This window comes from Gopherus flavomarginatus, chromosome 9 (assembly GCF_025201925.1).
Source record: "Gopherus flavomarginatus isolate rGopFla2 chromosome 9, rGopFla2.mat.asm, whole genome shotgun sequence".
NCBI lineage: Eukaryota > Metazoa > Chordata > Testudines > Testudinidae > Gopherus > Gopherus flavomarginatus.
In genome coordinates this window covers 50,801,948-50,826,239 of record NC_066625.1, presented here as the reverse complement: position 1 = coordinate 50,826,239, position 24,292 = coordinate 50,801,948, and the positions used below count along the sequence as shown (strand labels likewise).

Genomic DNA, 24,292 nt, shown 5'->3' with positions numbered 1-24,292 from the left:
CCCTTCAGGACACAGATTGTCTCTGTCTGCGTTGTGCTGCACCCAGTGCAACAGGGCCTGATCCTGACTGGAGCCTCTGGGCGCTGCCATAACATCAGTAGTGATAAGTATCAGGGCAGCCCCCGCTCTTCCAAACCGGGCCCTGCCATCCTCTCAGCACACACCACCCCAGCTGGCACCAGGTACAACTGTCCCGTTGAACCAACCATCAGTGATACTAGGCTAGTGCAAACAAAGGGGTCAAATGCCCCTCCCAGAGAAGGGAGAGTCCGGCACCAGCTGGAAGCTGCTCTCCACCAGGGCCAGAACTTTACCCAAGTCTGGGTTGTGCTTGCCCAGCTGCTGATGGAGAGTCTACACATTGGGGCCTGACACGTCATCGCCATATCCTGCCTCTCTTCTCTTGCACAGGGCCTTGCTTGTGTGAGGGACATGAATGAGGCTGCCCTGAGGAAGGACATTGGCATCCTCTTCCCAGCACTCCACTCCATGGTAAGAGATGCTGTGATTACTCAGGCAAAATGCCAGCGCTTGTTGGCTTAAACTGGGTAGGCTGTGGGAAGAGCTGTCCCTGCCTCATCCTGTTCCCACTGGGGGATGGATCCTGGAGAACTCTCCTTTGGTTTCTTTTCCTCCCACCCACCCCAACCCCTTTGACCGGGAACATCAGCATCCCGCACCTTGTTCCAGCGCTCCACATCTTCGGTTCCTGACCCGTCAGACTCTGCTTCTACATGAACCACGGCCCCCAAAGCCTCGGCCTCACTCATAGACTGATCCAGCTTGCTGGCCTGTTCTTTAGATGGGAATTAGAATCTGCCTCTCCACCCTCATCCCTTCACTCTGCCATCCCAGGGCTTGGCCTGAGAGACACTGGATCTAGTTTACCTTTGCTGCTGTTGCTTTCTTCCCTTAGCTGTGTCATCTCCCCAGAGAGCACCTGGAGGAGCGGAGAGAGGCCCTGGACTCTCTGGTCCATCTGGGTAAGAAACCCATTCCCCTTTCCCAGAGAAGGAGATCCCAGCCTGTGGAATTTCAGAGCCCAGGCACAGAACTATACTCCCTTCCCCTTTACGATTCACTCCTCTTCCTGCAGCTCGCTTCTTCCTGGTGGAGCTGCTTGTGTTCCTGTTCAGGAGGCTGAAGAAGGACGAGGAAGAGGAGACCTGTGCCAGTCTCTGCATTCTGGACCAGATAGTCCGATCCAACAGTAAGTGACCCCACAGTGAGGCCTCGTCTTTTGATGTGTTATGGCCTCTTGTGCAATTAGCAGCGCTTAGCACTGGGCCTCATTGGGCTCATTTGTACCTGTCTGCAGTAGACAAGCCAAGTTCTGCAGCCCCTCAGCCGATGCTGCGGCAATGAGAGAGGACAATCACTGCTGGAACTGCCAGCGTGGGCAGATGCAGCTGGTTACCTGCGGGGGTAACCTGCCAGGAGGGTCATGTAGGGACACTGAGGTTGCTCTAAGGTTCCTGAGATCTCAGGTCCCTGCACACTCCGGTTTAACATGAGCCCTGCCAAGCCATGTTTCTGTGTCTCTTACAGTTTCCGAAATGACACAGCACACAGAGAAGCTGTTCATAGCCCTGGGGCCAATCCTGCAGAGCACAAGCATACGGGTGAGTCTGGAACCATGGCCAACGCGTCCAAAGCTAGTGAATGTCTGCCTGCCAGTGCAGAGCCTGCCGGGACCCTGTGCATCGAAACACATGACCCATCAGTGCTCCATAGTGCAGGGCAGAAGATGAGGGAAAGAATCCCAGCAGGGCTCCACCTGCATTGCCGTCTCTGGGCTGCCTAGGAGTATTTCACCAAACACCCAGCTGAGAAAGGATCCCAGCCTAGACCGGGAGGGGACAAGGTCCCTCTACACTGTGTGCAAATCATTTCTGTTTCTGTCTGGGTCAGGCAGGTCAGAGAAGCCCTTGCTTATTTTATATGCACCATGGGGGCACATGGGCTCTTGGAGAAACCTGATTCAAGACCTTTAATTGACTTCTTGGTGCGTCAGTGTACCCTGCCCCTCGACAGCACGGTAAGAATCCGCAGAGACCTTAGTGATGGGGGTCTGTAAACAGGGCAGAACATGGGGTCAAGGGATAGGGAAGGAGGGGCAGCTGCAGATGGGGAGGGGCAGGAGATGGGCAGCAAATAGGGCTTGGGAAGCAGATGGAACTGGAGATGGCACCCTCCGTCTACTGATGGAAAATAATGACAAATGGAATACAGTGTTTTTTCCTCTCAGCCCATTCTCTCCGATCCCTCTCCCAGCTGCCATCTGGGCTCTGTCCCTTGCGCTGGGAGGGCAGGACCCCTGACTTCCTCCTTCTCTCGTCCCGCCGTGATCATCCACCCTACAGGAGACTAAGCCATGATGGTCTGGTTTTCACTACGCAGAGGGGTGGAGCCTAGAACTGGCTCCACACAGACCCTGAGCTGGTTATGGCACAGTCACAGCCAGGGTTGTGCCTTTTCCCTTCAAGCTCCATTTTCACCCCCTGCCATGCACACTATAGGTACCGTGCCACAGAGGTCTCCACTGAATCTAAATCTCCCTGGTGTCTCCTTTATTTCTCACCATCAGGAGGCAGCAGACGGGAGGCACATCATGGAGCTCAAGGTCTGCCAGCTCTGCTCCAGCACCCTGCAGTCCCTGGGTGACTCCCCCAGAATGGCCAATGTAAGTGACTCTGCCCCTTTCCATTGGACACAGGCCTCTCTGGGTCTGAGCTTTTCCATGAGACAGGCCACAACCAGAATTATTTACCTGAGCCTCCCCGCTCCAGAACATCATGGGGTTGGGTAAAATGGATCCTGGATCCGAGCCAGACCTGGTTCTTTGGAACAGGGAACACTCACCAGCTGAGTGCCGCTGCATGCCAGGGTTTGGGGTCACAGGGGCTCTTCCGCTCTAGCATCCCCTGTGGCCAGTCACGCTGCTTCTGCAGCTTCCATAGCTCAGTCCCTCTTCATTGGTCCCTCTGTTAACTTTTTCCTGGCCGTTACAGGGTGGGGTCTATACAGACCATCACATTCTTGTTTTGCAAAAGCCAATCCTAGCCCAGGACTTCCTGCCTCTCACCCACACTACCCTGGTGCCTAAGGGAGAATCCACTGAGCTGGGAGACACTACATCCAAATCTCATCTCTGCTGACTACCGCTTAGCTTTCCACACACTGCACAGACCTGATTACTGACCCAGGCCTCAGAACACAAGCCTAAGCAGTCAGGTATTAGCCAGCCCCTCCCCACACTGAACAAATTAACAGCCATGTTGTGCAAAGTCACTTCAGGCAGAGCTGAGACTAGAAGCCACATTTCTAATAAGGCAAACCCAAGTATTGTGCCCTCAGCTACACTGTTGTTCAGACTGAGCCTGCCAAAGACATGTGCTTTAGATACCACAGGTGGGGAGAGACCCCCGGGGGTTCCTGCTCTCCACTATTCTACACTGTCCAGCAAAGAGTTGTGTAACCCTCTGGCACAGTGTGTGTTAAGTCCCCCTCTTGTCCACACAGCAGACAGCAATTGCATCTGTGGTTCAAGTGGCGCAGGCCTGTGTGGGGATGTGAAGGTCAGAGCTCAAAGCTCCCTGAGCGCCTGTCATGGTTTCACTTGATGGTACTGGTTTTCCTAGTCTCCTCTTTATTGATCAAGCTGGTGTATTGCGTTCACGCCGTAAGAACACAGCCTGTCCAAGTGGGACTGGAGTTAGGAAATACGGTGCTGGCAATGCTGATGCTCCACTCAGCAAAAGGCGGGGCTTAGTCATGTGTCACTTGATTTGGTGCTGGAGGCAGACACTGACAGGTGTGAAGAGGGAGGGGGCGGGGATCACTGCATGGTTCAGGCTGGGTAGAGAGATCTGGCTGGCAGTGGCGAGGCCAGGAGTGCCGTCTAGTGTAGGAAAGAGAGAGCTGGTGCAGGAAGAGGATATTTCCGTACTGAGATGGCTTTTCTCTGCTCTGCAGGTTTTATGGCCTGGGCTGCTCCTTCAGCTGAGCCCAGCAGTCCATGGGCCAGCCCTGTCTCTCCTCCTGCAGACCTCGGTCGGAGTGGTAAAGAGGATGCAGGAGGAAGGCAGGCTGCCTTGGCCAGGAGGTGCGGCAAGGTGAACAGAGGTGAGTCCTAGTATTTTAGCCACCCGCTCTTAGTCCTTCTGTAGCGAGAGGCGTCTGCTCCCAGGTAGGGGTGGGGATCAGCTCTCGGCTCTGGTTCCGGCTCACTGCAAGGACACAGCCAGCCGTCAAGGCACAGGTAGAGCTCAGAGACGAATGCAAAAGATCGCTCCAGAGCCTGATGGGGTGTCCCCCCTTTCTGTTCACAGGGTGTCGGTCAAGCCCCAGGGCCACTCTACCCCAGGAGCTGCTGGCTCGGCTGCTGGTGAGTAACCCGCAGTCAGGAGGTTTCCTTATGCTCAGTGGGAAGGGGCTGCTCCTGGAGCTGCCTTGCAATGCTTAGTGTTTGCTCTTCTCCCTGCAGCCCCCAGAGGAGCTGGCTCATCACATTCCTCGTGGTCATTGCACATCGACTCAGCGCCTCTCGGCATTTAACAGAACCAGCGAGCTTTCTGAGCCAGCCACCTTCCTGGCTCCCCTGATCCTGGGGCTGGACCAGGTCCCCCAGCACAAGTTAGTGCAGCCCTCGGATGGCTCCAATAGAAGCCAGCTGGAATGAGCCCTTAGGGACTGTTTTGCAGGCCCCCTCCTGCCCCCTGGCCTCCAGCATCCTCCCTTACCAAGGGGCAGCTGGGGATTCCCTTTATGGCCCAGCTGCCTCTTTCGGGCTGCTTCAAGCTCCCCTTGTGCGGCTCCAACCTAGGCCCAGGATCTGACCCAGCAGCTGCCTGACAGCCTCTGGATAAGCCTGTCTCCTTTCATCTGAGCTAGAGCCAGCCCAGGAATGAGAGGATGGAAGGAGCCAAGAGCTGCTCCATGGAGTGTCCCCGATCAATTGAAATATCCATCTCAATCCTGTCCTGGTTGTCAGCTCCACCTCTCTGTTGTCTCCTTCCCTCCATCACGGAGCTCTCCCCGTGCACCTGTAGGGAGCTCCCTTCTCACACTGCCTTGCAAGGGAGGGCTACAGCCACCTCTGCCTCTTTGTCCACCAGGTGCTCGGTGCATCTTCATACATGACCGTGCAGGTCAGAAGGGCAGCCATGTTCCTCCTCTTCCAGCTGATGAGCATGTTCCAGGCTGGCTCTGGCCGATTCTGGGATAATTACACAATGGAAATGCTCCTCTACGTGGAAGGTGAGGGGTGAGTGTCTCCCCTTGCAGGAGCGAAGGGAGGGGACACTGTGGTCTGGGCTAGAGAGGAAGAGGCCAGGGCCTCCCTCTGAATCCAGGATAATATGATGCTGTGACCTTGGAATCAGAGAGGATCATGTCAGGATCATATCCCTGGTTCATCTAGCCCCCCCATGCCTAGACAGGAAGAATCCTTTCCAGGACCGTATCTAACCTTCATCTCATCCCTCACCCCCTGGAGAAGGATCTTGGCAAGCAGAACTCCTGGGTATTTCACATCAAGGGATCTGGGTCTGAGGAGCATTGTTGTCCATCAGTGATTTGCAAAGAGCCATGGGTCCGCTGGGGGCCCATGAGTCGGCAGCTCCCCCCACCCCCAGCCAAACAAGAGCCAGGTTGCAGGCTGCTCCCCAGTAGAAGGGTCTAAACACAAAGGAAACTGACCTGCCCATCTCTTCCAGATCACAAGACCTGCTTCTGCCAGAGGGAGTGGGAGCAGCAGCTGCTGCAGGTCAGGGTCAGAGAAATGGAGGGCTGGAAAGGAACTCAAGAGGTCATCTAGTCCAGCCCCCCACGCTGAGGCAGGATTAAGAGGCCTCTCAGCAGCACTGCATTGGGGGACAGAGGAAGTGGCTGAGCCCAGCAGATAAAATTGGAGAAGCACCAGGGGCAGCTCACAAGGATTCACAAACATTACGAGAGACGTGGGGGGTGACAGTGCACACTTCCTCTTCCCCTCCCCTCCCAGCTGTGGTGGGTTCCTGGCTGGAGCTATTGAGAGGACCAGTTTCTTGGCCCCTCTCATTTCTAACTGGCTCTTCTTTCCCTGGCAGTTCCTGGAAGACCTTCTCTTCCTCATCTCGGACCATACCTGGCTGGGCTGTTTCATCACTAGTATCAGGCGCCAGCTGGCCCACAGCGATAAGCGGCCCTGTGACAAGGTCAGTGTCCTGGAAGGAATTGGGGTTCAGTGCTAGTTCAGAACAGCAGTCACTACCCAGGGGCAGCTTGGGGCCAGTGAAGCAGACAGCTATACCCACTGGGCTCTGTGCATGCCAGGCCATGCCCAATGCATCCAGCATGATGGTGTCTCTTTCACAGAGCTTTCTCTACAAGTGCTGGGGCACCGTGCTGATGTTTTCTCCAGAAGAGAGCATCAAGCCCCAGCTATGGCGTCTGGTGGAGATGGTCAATTTCCGAGAAGAAGAGGAAAGAGAGGTGAGGTCTTTGCTCCTCCACTGTCAGGTGATCCCTCGTTCCTTGTCAATCCCCTGATGCTACATGTGTATGTTCTGCCTTGGACAAGGTCCAGTGGATCGAAAAGATCTTCCTTATACCCATGCCCATGGCAATGACTTTGAGAGCCCATCCTGGCCCCTTGGCTTGTTGCTTGGCATTTCCAACCTCCATCTTTCTGTCTCTCAGGGATTCGCCCAAGCGCTTGGGCTGTGTGCCAGGCAACATCTATATGAGATTTTTGCCATCCTGAAGCACTGGGAAGAGGTCGTCAGCAGGGTGCAGCTCCAGCCTTCTGCTGCTGGCTCTCTGGAGGTACGGTCCCACCTAGCATCTCTGCTCTTTCATCCATCCCTTCACCAGCTTTTGCAGGTAAAGGGACCTGCCAGGGAGGACCCTGCTTCCCAGAAGCCTGTTCAGCAAAGAGCTGAATTTCCAAGCAGTGGCTCAGCCTCCATGGAGGGAGCCCTTTCCTTACTCCTCCGTAGAGCTGCAATCACAGCACAATGGGGTGGATCCAGGTGGAATGTGAGTGCTGTTGTATAAGCTCTCCAGGGTATCTCCTGGGGAGCTCAGACATGCTTCATGCAGCCCCATAAAGAAGGTTCAGAGAGGACCCAAAAGACACTGCCATGCCATCAGCTCCAGCTGACACATTTCTCAGCAGAACAGACCCTTGGTCTTCCCCTGAACTGGGCTATTTCACAGACCTTCCTGGCAGACTCACAAGGGCTGGTATATCTGACATTCCCCCCTCCCCTTGCGCACCACCACCACCACCTTCCCAGTAACTGTCTGGGCCAGTGCAGTCCACTGTAGTCCCAGTGACATCTCTGGAGCTAGGCTGAATTAAAGCAGCTGCTAGTGCGTCCCCTTTGGCTGCCGGGTCACCTCAACCCTCCAATCCTGGGGAGCTGGGAAGGGCCTCAGAGTCCAGGCAATTCAGCTCAGCAGAGCAGCCTTTGGTTGCTAAGCCGGCTGGATGAAAAATCCTCCCCCGGCCCCATTTCTGAGTTAGGAGCAGTCGGAGGCCATCCCTTCTCCTCACTCTTTCCTTTGCAATTCTCAGGAGCCACCTTCCATCGAACAGCTGAGAAGCCTCCTGCTCCTCACCTATGGGCACGTGGTCCACTCAGGCCCCATAGACCTCATCCGAGAGACCATAGGCTACAAGATCCTGTCTCCCATGCAGAAACACTATTTGCTGAGCCCACATGTAAGTCAGAGCCCTCCCCTGACCACCCACGCAGCACCTACCCAGGCTGCGCACAGCAGCACAGAGCTATGTCTGTGCATAAACTCAGCTCCGAGGGCTGGCCCTTTGCCCCAGGAGGGGCAGGAGACATGAGAACAGCACCATTCTCTGTGACTCCCCCATTTCGATTAGCTTCTTCTCTGATTCTAGGCCCATGGAAGCTAATGGAAGGACTTCCATCTGGGCCTAGAGCATAACTGAGCATCACTTGGTGCTATTGTCCCAGAGATGACTGTACCCTGTTTGGTACCTCTAGGCTTGTGCTGCACCCAGGGATGAGAAGAGAAAGGTTTAGGGCCTGTTTTCCCACACACTGCAGTCAATGGTGTAGCTGGGCACAAAAGGTGCACTGAGGGATTCAGGCCCCTAGCCCGGTTGACAGGTTCTAGTGCTGAAGGGGGATTTTTGAGCTAACTCTAGGTTGTTTTCTTGCCATGGGAGGTTTGAGGCCGAGGTTCAGTCCTACACCCAATGCCCATATGCACGTCCCAGTGAAAAGGAGAGGGGATGCTAGTTTGGTTTAACTGAATTTTTCCTTGGCAAATGGACACCTTGGTAGAGAGAGCCCAGCCAACTGCAGAGAGCAGCAGATTCCTATCCCAGATCAGACAATTACAACCTGATAGTCAGGGGAGCTGAGCAGCTGCAGGGCCCATTGACAGCTCTGGGAACTGCAAGTGCTCAGCACCTCTGGAAATCAGCCCATTCCTTGTAACCATCTCCAGAGATGTTCCCCTAGGGAATGCAAAGATGTTCCACTCGGCAAGCCAGGTCCTTTCCCTTAGGCGTGAGGGCAATCCAGCCTAGGACAGCAGCTTCCTTGTAGAGAGAGACTTGCCCTGTAGCCTTGTGTCTCAGCTCTCTATTGTCTGTGGCTGTTTCCTCATTGTTCTCTCCCCCTCCTGCCTGCGAGCCCAGGACCTGCTGGTGAGATCTGCATTTGTGAGAAGCCTCGTGCTGGTGGGTGAAGCTGTCACCCAAGTGAGCAGGATTCCCTTGGTGAGCCAGGACACATACACCATGCTGTCCCCCCTGCTGGTGAGTGAGCACGTTGGGGTCCTGGGAGGGGTCCCTAGGTCAGATGCACATGCCAGAGTATCCGGCGTTGAAGGCCATGTGCTGTGTTTGTGACTGGGTGCCCAGGGCTCTACATTGTGCACTGCAAAGCCAGTGCTGACGCCAGTATCTTCTGGTGCGATTCCAGCCCAAGGAATTAGATGACACTATTTTCCATTAGCAGATTCATGCTGCTTACACCTGGGACAATTCCCCATCCCACTTCTGAGGGATCTTCCCAGCACCCAGAAAGTGCCCTGGGGATTAACTCCAAGGCTTTTCACTCTGGGACATGATCCTGAGGAGTTAACAGGTGCAGCCCTCCCTTGGTTTGCAGGAAAATATTTGACCTCAGCTGTTCAGGACTCTAATGCTCCCATTCACAATATCGCCTCCGCCCAGATCCGCCTTCCCTGCTCCGTCGCAGATGCTGAAGTTTCCAGATGTGCCATCAGGAATGGCGAAATAGGCGCATTCTGGCCACATGGTCGCTCCCAGGCCATCTTCCCAGCTCCGTTCCCCAGTGCACTGCACGCTGGGACTGAGGTTCGGTGGGGGCATCAAACAGCATTTGGAGATTCCATGTCTTGCTGAGTAACCGGGCTCTCCCAAGTTCTTTTGCCTTTGACTCTCTGCTTTGCGCTGCAGGAGATCTTCAGAGGCAAGGACCGGGCCCAACTGCAGAGCCCCAACCACAAGTGTGCCCTGCTGGCCATCTCATACATAGGGTATGTCCATGGGGCCTGACTCACCTGTGGAGCTCAGCAGCTGGGGAGGGGCAGAGGGAGGGAGAGGAAGTGGGGGAGGGACAAGCTGCAATAAGAACCAGAGGATGCTTCTGCCTGGTGGCTCCCTAATGGGCTATATCCTCCTCGGCCTCCGGGTCACTTTATCCAGACCCTATCTCTGCATATTGCCTGGAAATAGGGAGCCCCTCCCGTCAGCATGAAGTGCTGTGAATGGGTGCAGCCTCAGAGCAGGGCCCAGGATCATCCCTGGAGAGCAGCTTCCCCAGAAGAGCCCCTGATGGGCCCAGGGGGCATAGGCATCTCCAGACAGGACCATTCCCTAGGTGGTGGCTCTGCTGGAGATGCCCCCTGGAGCTCTGCTGCTTAGGGTGGGAGCTGTCCCTCCTGCCATCAAACTCAACCTGACTCATGCTGGGACCTGTCTCCATTCTAATGGCCCCGTCTGCTCCGTTCCTTCCAATCAGGAAATTCCAGCCTCGCCTGTCTAAGGAGCAGGTGGCTGAGACCATCAGCACTTGTATCGCCAGCTCCATGATTCAGCGTCCAACCCTGGCGAAGCTGAGAGGGACTAAGGTGGCAGAAAGCTCCGCTATCCGGGCAGAGGTTAGTGAGGCATAGACAAAGCTGCAACTTCTACCTGCATCCTTGGCTGGGAAACTCAGCCACCCCCTTGCTGAGTAGCTGGACCCTGGCCCAATGCAGAGAGCTACATGTCTAGCCGAATCCAGCCACTCGGTTTATTTTCCAAAGGGGTGGTGACAAGTGGCTATGCAGTTAACTCTGCAGTTGGGTTGGCAGGGAGGACAGCTGTAGAGGTGAGTGTCTGTGAGACTGTACAGAATTACCCTGGCTTCTTGGCACAGAGAACTAGAACCTACACCCAGTTTACACCAGCTGAGGTTCTGGCCCAGAGCATTAAATAGCATATGGTGCAGAGGGAGCAAAAGCATGGATTCGGGATAGCCACATGGCCAGGTCATGACTCGCCCTGCCGCAGAAACAGAGATTAGCTGGAGCGGGGATGAACAGCTCAGCCCATGGCAAGCCAGCGAGGTGCTGGGGGCAGCTGGGACCCCTCCAGAGGGGGAGGGAGGAGGCCTTCCCTCCAGAGCTCAGCACAGTACATGTGTTGGTTGGGGAGCCCAGGTGGGAAGGAGGATTCTTTGGGAAAGGGCAGCCCATGGTCCAGGTGAGACCCATGTCTATGTGCAGGGGAATCAGTATCACCTGGGTAAAGGGACCCCTGAATATCAACAGCACCTGGCTCCAGACAGGGGGGATCCACTCATCCCCCTGCTTCATGCACCCCACCTTCCTTGCTATTTACTTCCCTGCTTCTCTCTGCTCCAGTATCTCCAAGAACTGCCCTGGGAGGGCCTGGATCATGTGCTGCAGACATTCCTGGAACAGCACCTGACCCCCACCACGCTACTGCATCTGTTTCTGGTATGATAGGGAGGGGCGAGGGTGAGGCAACCATTTGCACTGGCCATCTGGGGATGGGCCGGCTGCTCAGGTTCTACCCGAACCACAAGAGGGAAGGCTCCAGTTGATCCCGGGGGGGCTGAGCAGGCCTCCCAGCTGCTGTGAACTAGCCAGTCCCCACGGGGCATACACCCAACCCTGGGATCAAGCAAGACAATTCTAGTCTTGCTCCAGGGGGTGTCACTTTGGCCTCCTAAATTTGGGTTGGCACCTCTGTGCCCCTGAAGGAAACAGTCCTGAGACCCCACAGAATCAATGGGGAGAATCCTCAAAGCCCTGAGCCCAAGACCCTCAGACCTGTCCCAACGGCCCCCAGACAGGAGAGGAGCACTGAGTTCCAGTGTCCGGATGCGGAGGAGAAGGGGTTAAATGCTCCATGTCCTCTCCCTGCTGGGGCGGAAAGCAGGTTCTGGGGGTTGCCCCGGCATTGCTGCTGCTCACCCGGCTTTCTCCCTGCTCCTCAGCACTTGCAGCCATGGATCTGCTCTCCCAGGGGCCCAGGAGAGGACCCGAGCTGTGAGAGCGAGCGCCCAGCTCTTCATGTTTTATCGATTCAAGGCCATCACCGAGGTGAGCAGCGCACACCCTGCTGCCCCCCACCTCCGCTCCCCAGCACTCACAGGGAGGGAGGGGAGATGATACAGACAGAGCTGGGCTCGCCCCAACCCATGCCCTGATTTTCTGTTCAGTGGCCCATTAGGATCTGAAACCCATGACAGAGGAGGGCTGCATGGCCGGGCTGCTGACAAGCCAGGCCTTCGATGCTGAGAAGGCCACCTGATACTGGGCATCTGAGGCTCTCTACTGGCTCTTCACGCCTTGCAAAGGTAAGATGGAGGGCAAGCAGTTGCCCCTTCACAGCCCTGGCCGTTACCTAGCAAGCAGGGCTGCAGAGAGAACATGGCACCTTCATTGCAGCCCTGACCGGGGGGGACAGAGCAGAAGTGGGTTGGTGCCCACTGGGCTAACCTGGCATTTGCCCTTCACCAGATGCCTGGGATCATCTGGGACCTCCTCTGATCTCACCCCATCCCAACACACCTTCTACATCATGGTGATAGGTAGGCAGTTGGCCCAGGAGCCAGCTGAGAGCTCACCCCAGCTGCAGCCAGAGTCTGGCTCTTTGGCACCTCTGCCCTGGCTCGACGGGGAGGGGGAAGAATCTGGCCCAAGAGCTCTGCCTGAGCGCTGATGGTTTCTCATGCAGCCATCGTGTACAGCAAGACAGGGACGGTGGTGACTGTGCTGAGCAAGGCGCAGAAGGATGCCAGCTGCAGAGAGAGCCCTGCCCATGTTGCTATGGTGAGTAAAAGAGACTGTGGCTGGAGAGACAGACACGCACATCGGAAAGGGGGGTTATTGTCTCCTTTCCTCGATGAGGAGCCAGCAGATGGAAATTCCTGGGTATGGGTTCCAGTACCTACTCACATAGCCCTGGGCACAGGCTGCCAGTGCCTCTGTCCCCGTTCCCCAAAGAGCAAACCCACCTCCCCGGGCCGGGGCTCGCTGCTCACACTCGGCCTGTGCCTTTCCCTGCAGCTCATCGCGGAACACCTGCAGTCCCATGACCTCATGCCCTTCAGCTTCACCCTGCTGGTGGGCCTGCTGGAGAAGGGGGAGTGTGCTGAGCAGCTGGCGGGCGTCATGGAGGCAGTGCTGAGACAGCAAAAATCAGAGCTACAGGGCCAAGTAACGGCAGGGCATTGGACATCTCGGGCAGCTTCATCTCGCCCCGTGCCTAGAATTCCTGGGTCCTGAGGGAGGATGTGGAGGGGAGACGTCCGTTCTCACCACCACTGATCAATGGGACCCATCCATGCCCTGTCTGCCGGGCGGACGCTAGGCACGGCCCTGTAATCCTTTGTAGGCTTCGATCCCAGGAATCTGGCTTGCTCAGCTCACTCCCTGGAAAATGTGCCCTATTTCCAGACCCCATCCCTCAGCTGGGGGAACAGAGTCTGCAGTAGGGTCCCCGGTGTCACTGACGCTTTGCCTAGTGGACACAGATTGACCTAGGGCATGGAAATGCATCCCAGACACTTAGATCCCACTCTGGTGCTGAAGCAGCCCAGGTGTGCTGTCACAAGGGGAGGTACAGCCGGGATATCTATCGGAGCGCACTCTGCAGGCCGGTGAGCTGCCTTACCGCTGGCCCTGTGTCCCTCCAAGGGACCCTTAGTGCTACAGAGCTGGATCACAGGTGGAGGTTTCAAGGTACCAAACCCAGATCCCCCCTCGGCTTAGTCACTCGCTAAGAGAGTTTATCCATGGCCTCCACCAGGCCATGGGACCGTTGACTTGTTTCTGAGCCTGACCAGCTCCTCCTGGCCCTTGTCTGCCAGCCACCCACAGCAGGGGTAGGGTCTCAGCCCCTGCTTTGCTTCCACAAGTGCAGGATCTCCAAGCCGCTCTTTCCTACACACTGAGCCCACCCCGGGTGGGCGGCTGAGTGATGGGACAAGAGACATCCTCCACCTACTGGCCAGCAGCACACTAAGACCGCAATCAACATCCTCCTGAAGATGCCCTGGCCTTACAAACAGTGAGTGCCGGCCCTGGGGAAAGGATAGAAAATCCCCCTCCAGCCTCCGAGCCCCCCTTAATGGGGTCACTCCACAGCACCATGGTTACATGCAGCACAGACCCTCCCCTTGCACACAGGCCCCCAGGGAGCTGTCCCGGCGTGCGGTCACCATTAGCCTCCCTGTCCCTTGGAGGGCTTCAGAGCTATTCCTAACACAGCTGTCACCCTCCTCCACTTGGTTCTGTGCACTGCTAACTAGTCCACCCCCTTCCCATTTGTTTGGCTGTGCAATGGCTTAGCTGGCTGGAGGCCAGAACAGTCTTCCAGGGCCCCTCACCACAACGCAGACCAGGAGAGACCCCATGTGAGCAGGGTCACCTCCCTCTGTCAGCACGGCCCCGAGCTCCCTGCAGGTCATCCCTCCAGGCTGAGGCAGGAGAGGGGCCAGCCTAACTGCATCGCTCCCCACAGACATCCCTACACTGAGCATGTCCCGCAGGGGCACCCCCTCCCGCCAGCTGGGAAATGCCCTCTCCCCGCTGCAATCCCAGCCTGGTCCCTTCCCCATCCCCGCACGCTTTTAGACACCTCATCCCACCCTAGAGGCTGGTTGTCTCTGATTCACCAGCCTGCCAGGTTCCCCGGGGCCAGCAGCGCCTTCCCTGCATCCTGCTCAGAGTCTACAAGCACAGAGCCCATTTTACAGCCTTCTCCAACCCCGCCTCCCCAGAGCCATGGCGTGGTCAGAAGTGGAGCCTTGTTCCTCCTGAACCCCCCGCCCCCTGCCCCATGGGGAAGAAGCTCCTGCTCTCCTTGCCCACAGCACCCAATCTCTGCCTCCCCCCCAGCTCAGGAGATCCAGCCCAGCACCTAGCCCTGCCCCCCCCAAGTGTGGGCACCTCCTCACACCAGCCCCCACCCCTGAGCCCGGAGTCACTGCTGTCCCCCATAGGGGCTCTAAGCCCAGCCCCTCTGGTTCCCATCAGGAGGAGGCAGCAAGGGAGGGAGGGGGCCCCCAGCTGGGGGAAGTAAGTCTGGCCACCTCCGCCCAGCCCTTGCTGTGACACAGCACCCCTTGGCAGTGCCTAGGCAGGAGGGTATGAACCCCTTAGGACTGGCCAGGGCCTGAAGGGCCTTGAGGTCAGCCACCAGCAGGCTCAACCTGCTGCTTCTGGCCCGTCGCCCCTCAGAGGGCATCATCCCCAGTGTGTCCCATCTGGGCCCGTCCTCTGTGTTAATTCCTTACCTGCCATCCCCCTGTCCGTCACAGCCACATCAAGGCCATCCGGAGGTTCCTAGGTGCAGACCCCGTGCTGACCAGAGAGGTACTGCACGTCCTGCTGTATGACAGCCCGGAGAAGGGCTGGGCTAACCCTGGACAGACCCAGGATAGGAGCTGCCCCCAGCCAGCCCGGCTGCCCCCGGCGGTAAGTTCCCATCACTGGCATTCAGCCCCCTTTCCTGGCTCCATTCTGCGCATGGCCACGGTCTTCTGACTGTATCTTTTCCCTTCCAGACCACATAATGCCTGTGGGAGCTTATCAGGGCCTTGGGACAAGCGGACACCCTGGAGGGATGCAAGGACGACCTGTTCGCCTCTTGCTTCCTCGCCATCGCCTGCCCCCCAGCACAACCCCCCTCGGGAGTCCAGCAGGACTGGCCCAGTGACACCAGTCCACGCAGGTAATGTGTGGGGCCGATGGATCCCAGCACCCACGTAGTGTCTGTGTTAGCCCCTTGGGGGGAAGCTTCCTGCTTGGACCCTCGTTGTCCAGGGACCCCCAACGCCTTCGGGGGACCGAGGGTTCAGATCAGCCAGGTTTCTTGTGTTGAGGAGCAGGCAGAGCTGCCCCCGGATCTCAGGGAGCCAGAGAGCTCCTCAGAGTGGGCAGCTCAGCAGGGTGATGAGGAGCTGAGCTGAGGGGCGGAGGGAGCAGAGCTGGGGAGCAGGGCAGAGCTGGCTGCTGTCTCTATTTACTGTCTGCTTTGAAGGCTTTGGACAGGCTGGGCCTGTCACTGAGCCACTTCATCCCTTTTCTTCAATGGGCCCTGGGGGGGCAGGGCTGAGGACAGCAGGGGGCACTGCCTGTACTTTTCTCCTCAGGGTCAGTTTCCTGGAGGAGGGGCAATTTTCACATCTTTGGAGGAGAGTGAAGGTCACATCTACAGACACTCCCGCCCCCCGCCCCCACAGTTGTGGGGGGAGAACCAAAGGCAGAAGTGGGGTAGCATCTATTCCCACCCTGATCCTTTCAGTGCTGCAACAAGGGAGTCCTGCCCCCTCACCACACCCAGAGAGCAGGCATCCCAGCATCACCATCTCCTGCCTCCTTCTCTTCCCAGCATGGCCGTACAGGCCCTGGCACGGGTGCTGCGCCTCAGGGGCAGTCATCCAGCTGTGGAAGTAATGAACCAGGAGCAAGGCTGGCAGCTGCTGGAGGAGGCCCAGCCCGAGGGGTTCACTCTCCTTAGCAGGTGAGGACAGAGGCTGGAGAGTCATGTTCTCGCAGTGGGGCAGAGATGGGAGGGGGTGGCCAGGACCGGGCCAGATTCAGGCATGTGCAGGGCTGTCATGCACACATCAACACGAGCTCTTGTTCTCTCCCAGAGCCATAGTGAGCCACCCAAACCGGGCGCTGAAAAGCATCCCACAGCTTCTCCTTCCCAGCCTCCAGGCCAGCCAGGAGGGCGAACGCATGGCCTGCACCGCCCTGTTCGCAGAGGTGAGCCTGGAGGACCAGGGGGAAGGGTTAACCAGGCCCAGGAGATGATGGAACAGGGGGCCAATAGCTGGTCAGCCAATGAGAAACGGTTCTGGTGGTGTATTGCTTGTAAATTAATCCCTCTGCTCGGGGCTCTGTGGTGGGGTTTCGGAGCACCCCATTGGAACCAGAGGGAGCGCTCTGCCTTGCACATATCACTTCTGTTAAGCTCAGCTGAAGCCAGCCCCTCGTGAACAGCAGTCAGTACGGATCTAAGTCACCTCCTAGGCCCTGATCATACTCCCTTCCCCTTGCTCCTGGCGGGCTAGGACCCACTGGCCTCTCCCAGCCCTCTCTGACAGCTCCTTTCCTTCCCTTTAGTTCCTCGGCAGCCCCCTGCTGATGGAAAATGAGCCCAAGGCCATGCGGAAGCAGGTGCTGAAGGCCATGCTGCAGCAGACGCAGGACAGCAACATCCACATTTGTGGCAGAGCGCTGCATGGCCTCAGGAACACAGTGACCGCGTTCCCGGACAAGGTGGGTCTGGAATGGCAGGATACTAGGCAGAGATGGCTGGGTAGGAAGCTCCTATGGAGAAGACTGGGCTGTAGGCTGATTTGACCGGACTGTGGTTACACTCAGGCTGACAGATTGTTACTCATCGAGCGGCGTCCAACCCCTTCTCTGCAGGTCAGGAAGAAGCAAGAAAAGATTCTGGCGAGCTTTGTCCGTGCCATATGCCAATCCTGCGACCCCTGCACCATTCTGGACGCGACGGAAGGGCTCTGCTGGATGCTGCAGGACCCCAAGGCGCCTCTGAAGGCATATGATGCCGTTCCGCTGGCCATGCAGGCGAGAACATTCTTTGAGGATGTAAATACCACGCAGGGCAGGCCCCAGGGTGCTCTAGGACACCCCACAGGGGGAGATGCTCAGGACCTGCCCTCACACGGAGGGGGCTCAGTGTCTGAGGCAGGCACATTCCTGGATTTGTGGGGCAGCTCAGCTCCTCTGCCAGGGGAGGCAGGGATAGAATCATTCTTGGGCCCTGGGCCCATAATTGTTTGGCAGCCCTGGGGCCCAGCAGGAAGGAGAGCAGTTTGCAGAGAATTGTCCTGTCGTTTGAACTAGCTGAAACCTCTCCCGGCTCTGCAGCTGCCAGGCTGATTCCCAAAGCATGTTAGGGCCTGAGCTGTCCCCCCTAACCACCCTGAACCCCCTGTCTGCAGGAGAACAGCGGCCTGAGGTGGGCCTCCATAGAGCTCTTTGGCCACCTCAGCAAATTTGTTTCCAAGAGGTCATCCCTCTTTGGGGCTGAGGTGGAGAAGAGCATGGGGACGCTGCTCATCCACCTACAAGACGGGGACCCCCAGGTGAGAGCAGCTGATGGCTCATATGGGCAGGGGTGGCTGCTGGGAGCATTCTAACAACATGACAAGGGTGGTGCAAACTCCCCCCTCCAAGCCCCAGATCTCTTCAGTGCTGCCCTGTGGCACCCAGGACCCCCCACTAATCCAGCCCTCCCCCACCCTCCACAGAGCTCTGCCAGCTCTCAGAGTGTAGCTGTGGGGTAGATCTGTGAGGTTTCCTTCTCCTCCTCCATTCCCCACAGGCACCTCCAGCCTCTCTGCCCAGCCAGCCTCTCCGAGGCAGTGGCTCCATTTTACAGCCTGCCCTGTTTAATGGCCAGGACCAGGTCTATCTCTGGCCCCTAGCAAGTGACCTAACCCAAACAGGGCCTCAGGGAAGGGCAGGTCACTGAGGCCCACTGGGTCTTCATTGCTGCTGCCCTGCCCTCACCTGTGTGCTAGCTCCTGCCTGGGAATGACCAGCCTCCTGCAGCAATCTCCCCTCCGCAGGGTAGCAGCCCCTAGTAGTGCCTGGGATTGAGGGGAGGCCAAGTACGTTGGTCACCGGGCAGTGCTGTTAACCACCCAACAGGGACCCCCAGGGAATGGCTCCTTCCCTGCTCCAGGAGCATCCCTCTCCAGCCCCAGAGACCTGTGAGAAAGCAGGAGGATGCCTAGGTTACTGCCTTGCGGCGTTCCAGAAGGGAGAGTCTCACTCTCATCAAGATCTACCCCAGCTCTGATCTCTAGGGCAGGAGCCTTTTCTTTGTGCTCCACAGGCCTCACTCATACACCTGCCAACCAAGCAGGGCCTTTGAGCTCCATTTGCCCCATAGAGAATGAACGGGTGGTAGACTCACTCACTCTAGGGCTCCCTTTTTGTATGTCTAGGACTTTTCCATCTTCTCCTCCTCCACAGAGGGGAAGAGGATGGAAGCTCCAGCTCCTGAATTGGGCTATTAGGGACACACACTGATGACCAGTGACTTCCTGGGGAACTATACAGGGAACCCTGAAGACAAGGGTATTTCCCCGACCTGCCTATGGTGCAGAAACATCAAGATTCAGGTCCCAGGAGTCCAGAGCCTCTCCCAAGTTTGCCCTCTGCAATCTGGTACCTCTGGGTGGAGCCTAACAGAAAAAGAAGAGATTAGTGGCTAAGGGCACAGAGGGCTGCCAGGTATACCCTCCGGGAACCAAGGCTCGGGAGAAAAGGCTTATGGCCTGCCAAGCAGCAGCAGTCAGGCTTGGCCTTCTCTGGCCCTTCAACAAATCTTCCCCAGAACCTCTGAGCTACATGCAGCCTGCACGGAGGGTATCGCTCACTGAGAATTCACCTCCGGCAGGCAGCCCTATGTGGGGGCAGAGGGGGGAGAGAGAAGAGATCAGAATTACATGAGCCCAGAATGAGCTTCCTCTCCTGGACAGTAGAGCTGGGCAACCTGCAGCAGAGACTAACACCGCAAATCCAAAAGACAACGTCATCATCATTTTCAGTCTCACCATGAGCAGGCGCCTGGCATGTAATCAAGTCTCCATTTTGTTCTCATCCAAAACTTGAAATCAGACTCCTACCTTCTCGACATTAAAGACGGCGAGAGATGCCCCTGTTGTGTAAACAGGCAGTGGGGTTACGCAATTTAGGCAGAAACAGGCACCCAAATACTGCACTGATGAGGAACTTGTAAGGATGTGGACAGATGAACAGTAGCATCTTTATATAAGAGATCCTTGAACAATGCACCAAGCTACTGGACTCAAAGCAAGAACAGACTTCTCTTGTTCACCTCTCAGTAGGAGAGCTCAGGGAAGAGAAGAGTGAATCCACAGCTCGTATCGAATCTGCTCTTCAGCAGACTACACGGTGCACATCAGATGTACAGCAGCAGTGTTGATGAATTAATCTGGAACAGAGGTTTCCAAACTGGGGTTCGCAAAATGTTACAGGGGGTTCTTGGGGAAAAAATTCCCTAATGGTGGACAGAGCTGTCCCTAGGGACTTCCAAGAGCTAAGCAGATCAGAGCAAGCATATCTATCACACTGAGAAGATTGAAACTTCAAAACTCCTTATAAGAAATGGAAAGGGAGGTGGGTACTTTTTGCTGTTTTTTAAATGAAATAGGCAACTAGTATTGTTTTTTAAATTATTTGGAAGAACAAGTTTAAGCTTTGTTCTAATGTGCATTGTTTGCCTGGACTGCTCAAGACTCGAATGCTTGTGTAGGAGGAACTCTGAGTTGGCTTCTTAAATACTTTCATCAAGGAGTATCAGATGTGAAACAGCATGAAACATAGGAGCCTTGTCTTATAACAGGCTTATTCAAAGTGACACAAGCTACGAAAGTAAGATCTTGGAAGAGTGTTGCCATTTTCACAATGTAATAAAAATACTGTAACGAAAAGTAATAGTAAAGTGTATAATAAGCATGTCATAAAAACAAATTTTATATTTCCAAGTTCACTGTTTTTATAATTTATACTCAAGTAAAGGAGACAATCCCTGGAAATATTCCTTTTGAGGAGGGGGTTCGCGAGACTTGTCATTTTAGTGAAAGGGGTTCACAGGTTGTTAAAGTTTGGGAACCACTGATCTAGAATGAGAATACGGTGTCTGCACCATCTGGGTCCAAAATGGGGTAAATGCACACAAGGCAGACTTTTAATAACGCTTGGACAATACAAAGCCAACTCCCTCCTCCATGAAAGTTCTGCTGGTTGAATGTGAAGATACAAAGGTGAGGTTGCAGTCGTGGAGATGATGTTTTATAAACATGCTCCTGGAAGACCAATAAACTGCTTCTACTACACAGCCACTTCCTAGAGGAAGCCAAATAGACTAGGTTTCATTTGGGACACCTTCCAGAAAGCAGCTAAGGAGAGAGGTGCTATAGCTGCCTTGGGAACATGTACTTCCAACAGATTCTCTACCACCCAACTGGGAAAAGTCTCCATGTGCGTCAAAGATGGGACCACTTACAGGCCGAAACATCAAATTCCTGGAAGCTGAGAGTGACAAGTTTGAAAACCCCCCTTGGTGAAACTACTCTGATTACCAGACAATGGCAGGAATAACAGCCTCAAGTACCATGTCACTAACCCAGCATGCCAGGGACATCATAGAGAGCAAAGGCAAACCCGGTGGTTTACGAGCAGCTGTTTTGCTTGACCTAGATACAGAATTCTGGTTTTTGCCTGGGAGGGGAAGGAACAAGAGATTCTTTGAAAGTGCTGCAGCTTTAAGTACCAGAGAGGCAAAGGTTCCTCAGATTTTCAGCCTTCAGTAAGATGTGGCAGCCCTTACAGAGACAAGCAAAAAACTGCCTGGAGACACAGAATGGCTACCCTGAAGTCACAAACCTTTGCTGACCTGTCACCAGCTGCTGGTGAAGGAAGCTGCACACGCTGCAGTGCTCCTGGTCTGGCCACACAAACGCGCTTGGCAGCATCCCTGAGTCAAGACAGCACTCGCCAGATGTTCTAGCTCCCTTGAAAGTACTGCAAGGGCCCAGCTTTACAGATATGCATGTCAGGCAGTGTCCCAGGACAGGCAAACCTGAGGGGGTTTTTTTTGTGTGTGCGCGCATGTGCGCGCGCGCAACAGCCTCCAAACTCAAAGAATGGGAGGAGATGGATGAATGACTCAGCTGAACTGAAGCCTGTGGGCTGCACTTCCGCACACGCATCTTCTTTGGATTTTTTTTTTTAAAGCTGCAGTTCCAAAGGAACGTGTTGGGGGAAGTTCTGGGTAATACAGGCAGTCAGACGAGATTCTAAGGCCAGAAGGGATCATTGTGGTCTATGAACCTTGCTTGCTGACATCCCCCAGTTCAGAGTCCAAGCGGGAAGAGTTCAAAGAGAGGCTCAAAGCACTGTTGAAAACCAGTCAGGCTATCCAGTACCTTAGAGCACTTCAGACATTGCCGCTGTTTGCACCTCTCGGGTCCCCCATTCATTATGAATGGCCTTACAGTCTGTATTCAGTGCTCTTTAGCATGTGGCTTGGGATGCCCAATGACAGCTGGTTGAGCTTTTCTGGTAGTTCCATCTGTGTATTTATACAACCCAATTACCTCATGGAGGTTCCTCACCCAATGGGAAGAGACAGGAAGCAGGGAGAAAAAACTATTAAACTGTTCCACAAAATACTGAGCCATATAAAGTGCAGTGTTACCACTGAGGCTAAAAAAATTCAAGGTTCACGTCAGGGCGGCTGCGTGTTTAGTGGCCCTAAACACCATGACTGTGTATGTGATAGACCTCAACCTTGAAGCCCTGGATGTAGGCAAAGAGAGTGCTGAAGACAGCTCTAAATCAACAAAGAATCAGGCTAAAGAGAACTGTTAATGTGTTAAGGAACCAAAAATGATTGATTTGTTATTTAACAGCCCTGCTGCTAACAAGACAGAGGGAGAGAGCTGGGGTTTTTTGGGGGGCATTTCCACTGGCTGGTAAATTGTATTATCCCATTTCCCAGACTGACTCAAGGCGGGCGGAGGGTCAACCTCTTCCCCCAGCAGCTTTAGTGGAACTGAAATTTACAGGGCCGATAACTTCCTTATTTGTTCTGATCTACAGCAGCTGGGATGACCTCCCAACTCCAGGGGAAGAAGTGGCTAATTATTGTCTCTCGGCCACCACAAAATGTTGCAACGGCTACAAAATAAAAGGAGTTTCACACCTCTGAACAGGAACTGGGAATTGCTTACAAATTAGTATCTGGAATCCAGAGGCAATACCCTAGCAGATAAATTAAAGGGGAAGTCAAACATTGGTCATTTGTGAGTGCCTTAAACAGAGATCAAACTTTCAGGTCTACTATTTTCTCCCACCACCTCTAATTCTATTTTTATTAAAGTGATTTCATCAGATGCATCTTCCTCCCTTCCCTCTGGAGAGCATGTGTGTCAAAATCTCATTGTGTATGATCAGGAAGGAAGAAAAATCTGTACACAATGATTAGCCCTGATATTTTAATGGAAATACTGCACTACAGTCAAGTTTACAACATTTGTATAGAAATCATCACATGGATAGGTGGCCAAGGATCACATCACAGAATACAAAAAGCAATTTAAAGTAAAAAGAAATCTTTGCTATTGTACAGGCTGGGATCAGAGCTTGGAGCTCAGAAGTCAGACATCGGGAGGGATGAAAGCTGTAGGTGAAAACCCTGCTGCTGGAGGAGATCTCCTTGTTTTATTGGGTTTTTTTCCTGGGTACCTTGAACAGCAGGAATCCCGCCATGTTAACCCCATTCCACTCAAAAAACATGCAGGCACAGACTCTTGGACAAAACACCCACAGAGCAGCAGTAGTAGCTGTTACTTCCAAGCTGGTAAAGTCTAAATCATCCAGACTTCCACTTCCAGATCAGCTTTAACATACATTGAAAAGAAACACCTGAGGGTGGGGTGAGGCACAGGGGAGTGTGTGTAAAACCTTTGAAATGGAAGAGGGCACAATAAAACTCCCTTCCTGTCTGAACACAGCAAAAGGAGGAGAAACGGGACAGGCAACTTCTTGCTGGCAAACTCTGAAAACTCCCCCATGGGCTCTTTACTCTCTTTTCCTCTCTCCATAGGAGGCTCCCATTCATCACCATGGCTGGAACTACTCTCTGTACATTGGCTGCCAATGACTAGCGACTCTTATAGGCCATGCATTTTCACCACTCTGCTCTCCCAGGCTGCACAAAGGCTGGAGCCATTGCCCTCCCCCAAACCTCTCTCCCCAACTTCTCCATCTATGCCAGGGAAGGTAAGAGAACTCAGTTCTGAGGGGGAAACCAGCTGTCTTGAAATCCCTGCAACAGATTTCAGAAGTGGACTTTGAAAAGCAGCAAAGCTGCATTCACAGCTCTCCAGCTGAGACAATGGAAGCTGTTCGGGCACAACTGGCAGCATTGTTTTGTGCAAGGAAAAGATGCCTCCTTTGAGGAGGAGACACAGTGCAGTTGGGTCTGTCATGGCTTACGAAGTCCATGCCAACTTGTCTGAAAACCAAAATCTTCCAGTGCTTAAATATCTGCCAGCACTAAACTTCTATGCTTAAAAAAATATATATCCCATTTGTGGATTTCACTAGTGAAATGCATCACACAGCCTGCCCGCCTTGCCTCTCTCTCTCACACACACACACAAAGCAGCTCTAATGAAATACTGGTTTGGTACTTAGGATGTTTTCTCCAATACTGAGAGGGAAAATACATAAGCAAATCAACCCCAGCTAGGTAGCTCAGCAACACTTCCCAAAAGTGAAGGTTCTCTGAGCTGGAAGACCAGGTGGATAAAAATTATCCATCCAAAAAAATAATTAAAAAAATTAAAAGTTATATAATATATATTTATATATCTTAACAGGCTGCTTAGAACATAGTCATGTTCACCACAAAATACACACATTGCCTCCACCTTCTCCTCTCAGATTGTGAAGCCAATAATAAAATGGTCAAATGTCCCCTCTGCGCACTGCATACTGCATGCAGCATGGTGCCTTTCAGAACAGGAACAGGGCCATGGGTGAGCGAGTGTCTTCCTCAATAAGAACCAAGACGTATTTTAATTTACAAAAGAAAGGAGAGAAAAGTTTCCACACAAAAGCACTACAATGATAACTCCCTTTGTCTCCATAGGTCTGTTTGTAGGTACTAACTCTCAAGCCACCTGGTAGTAAGGTACAC

General features: G+C 54.4%; 1 pseudogene; it reads left to right on the top strand.

The window, feature by feature from the left end:
• The window catches only part of LOC127058556 (maestro heat-like repeat-containing protein family member 1), a 31,548-nt pseudogene extending 9,271 nt beyond the window's left edge, over positions 1-22,277 (top strand).
• The last annotated feature ends 2,015 nt before the right edge of the window (positions 22,278-24,292 follow it).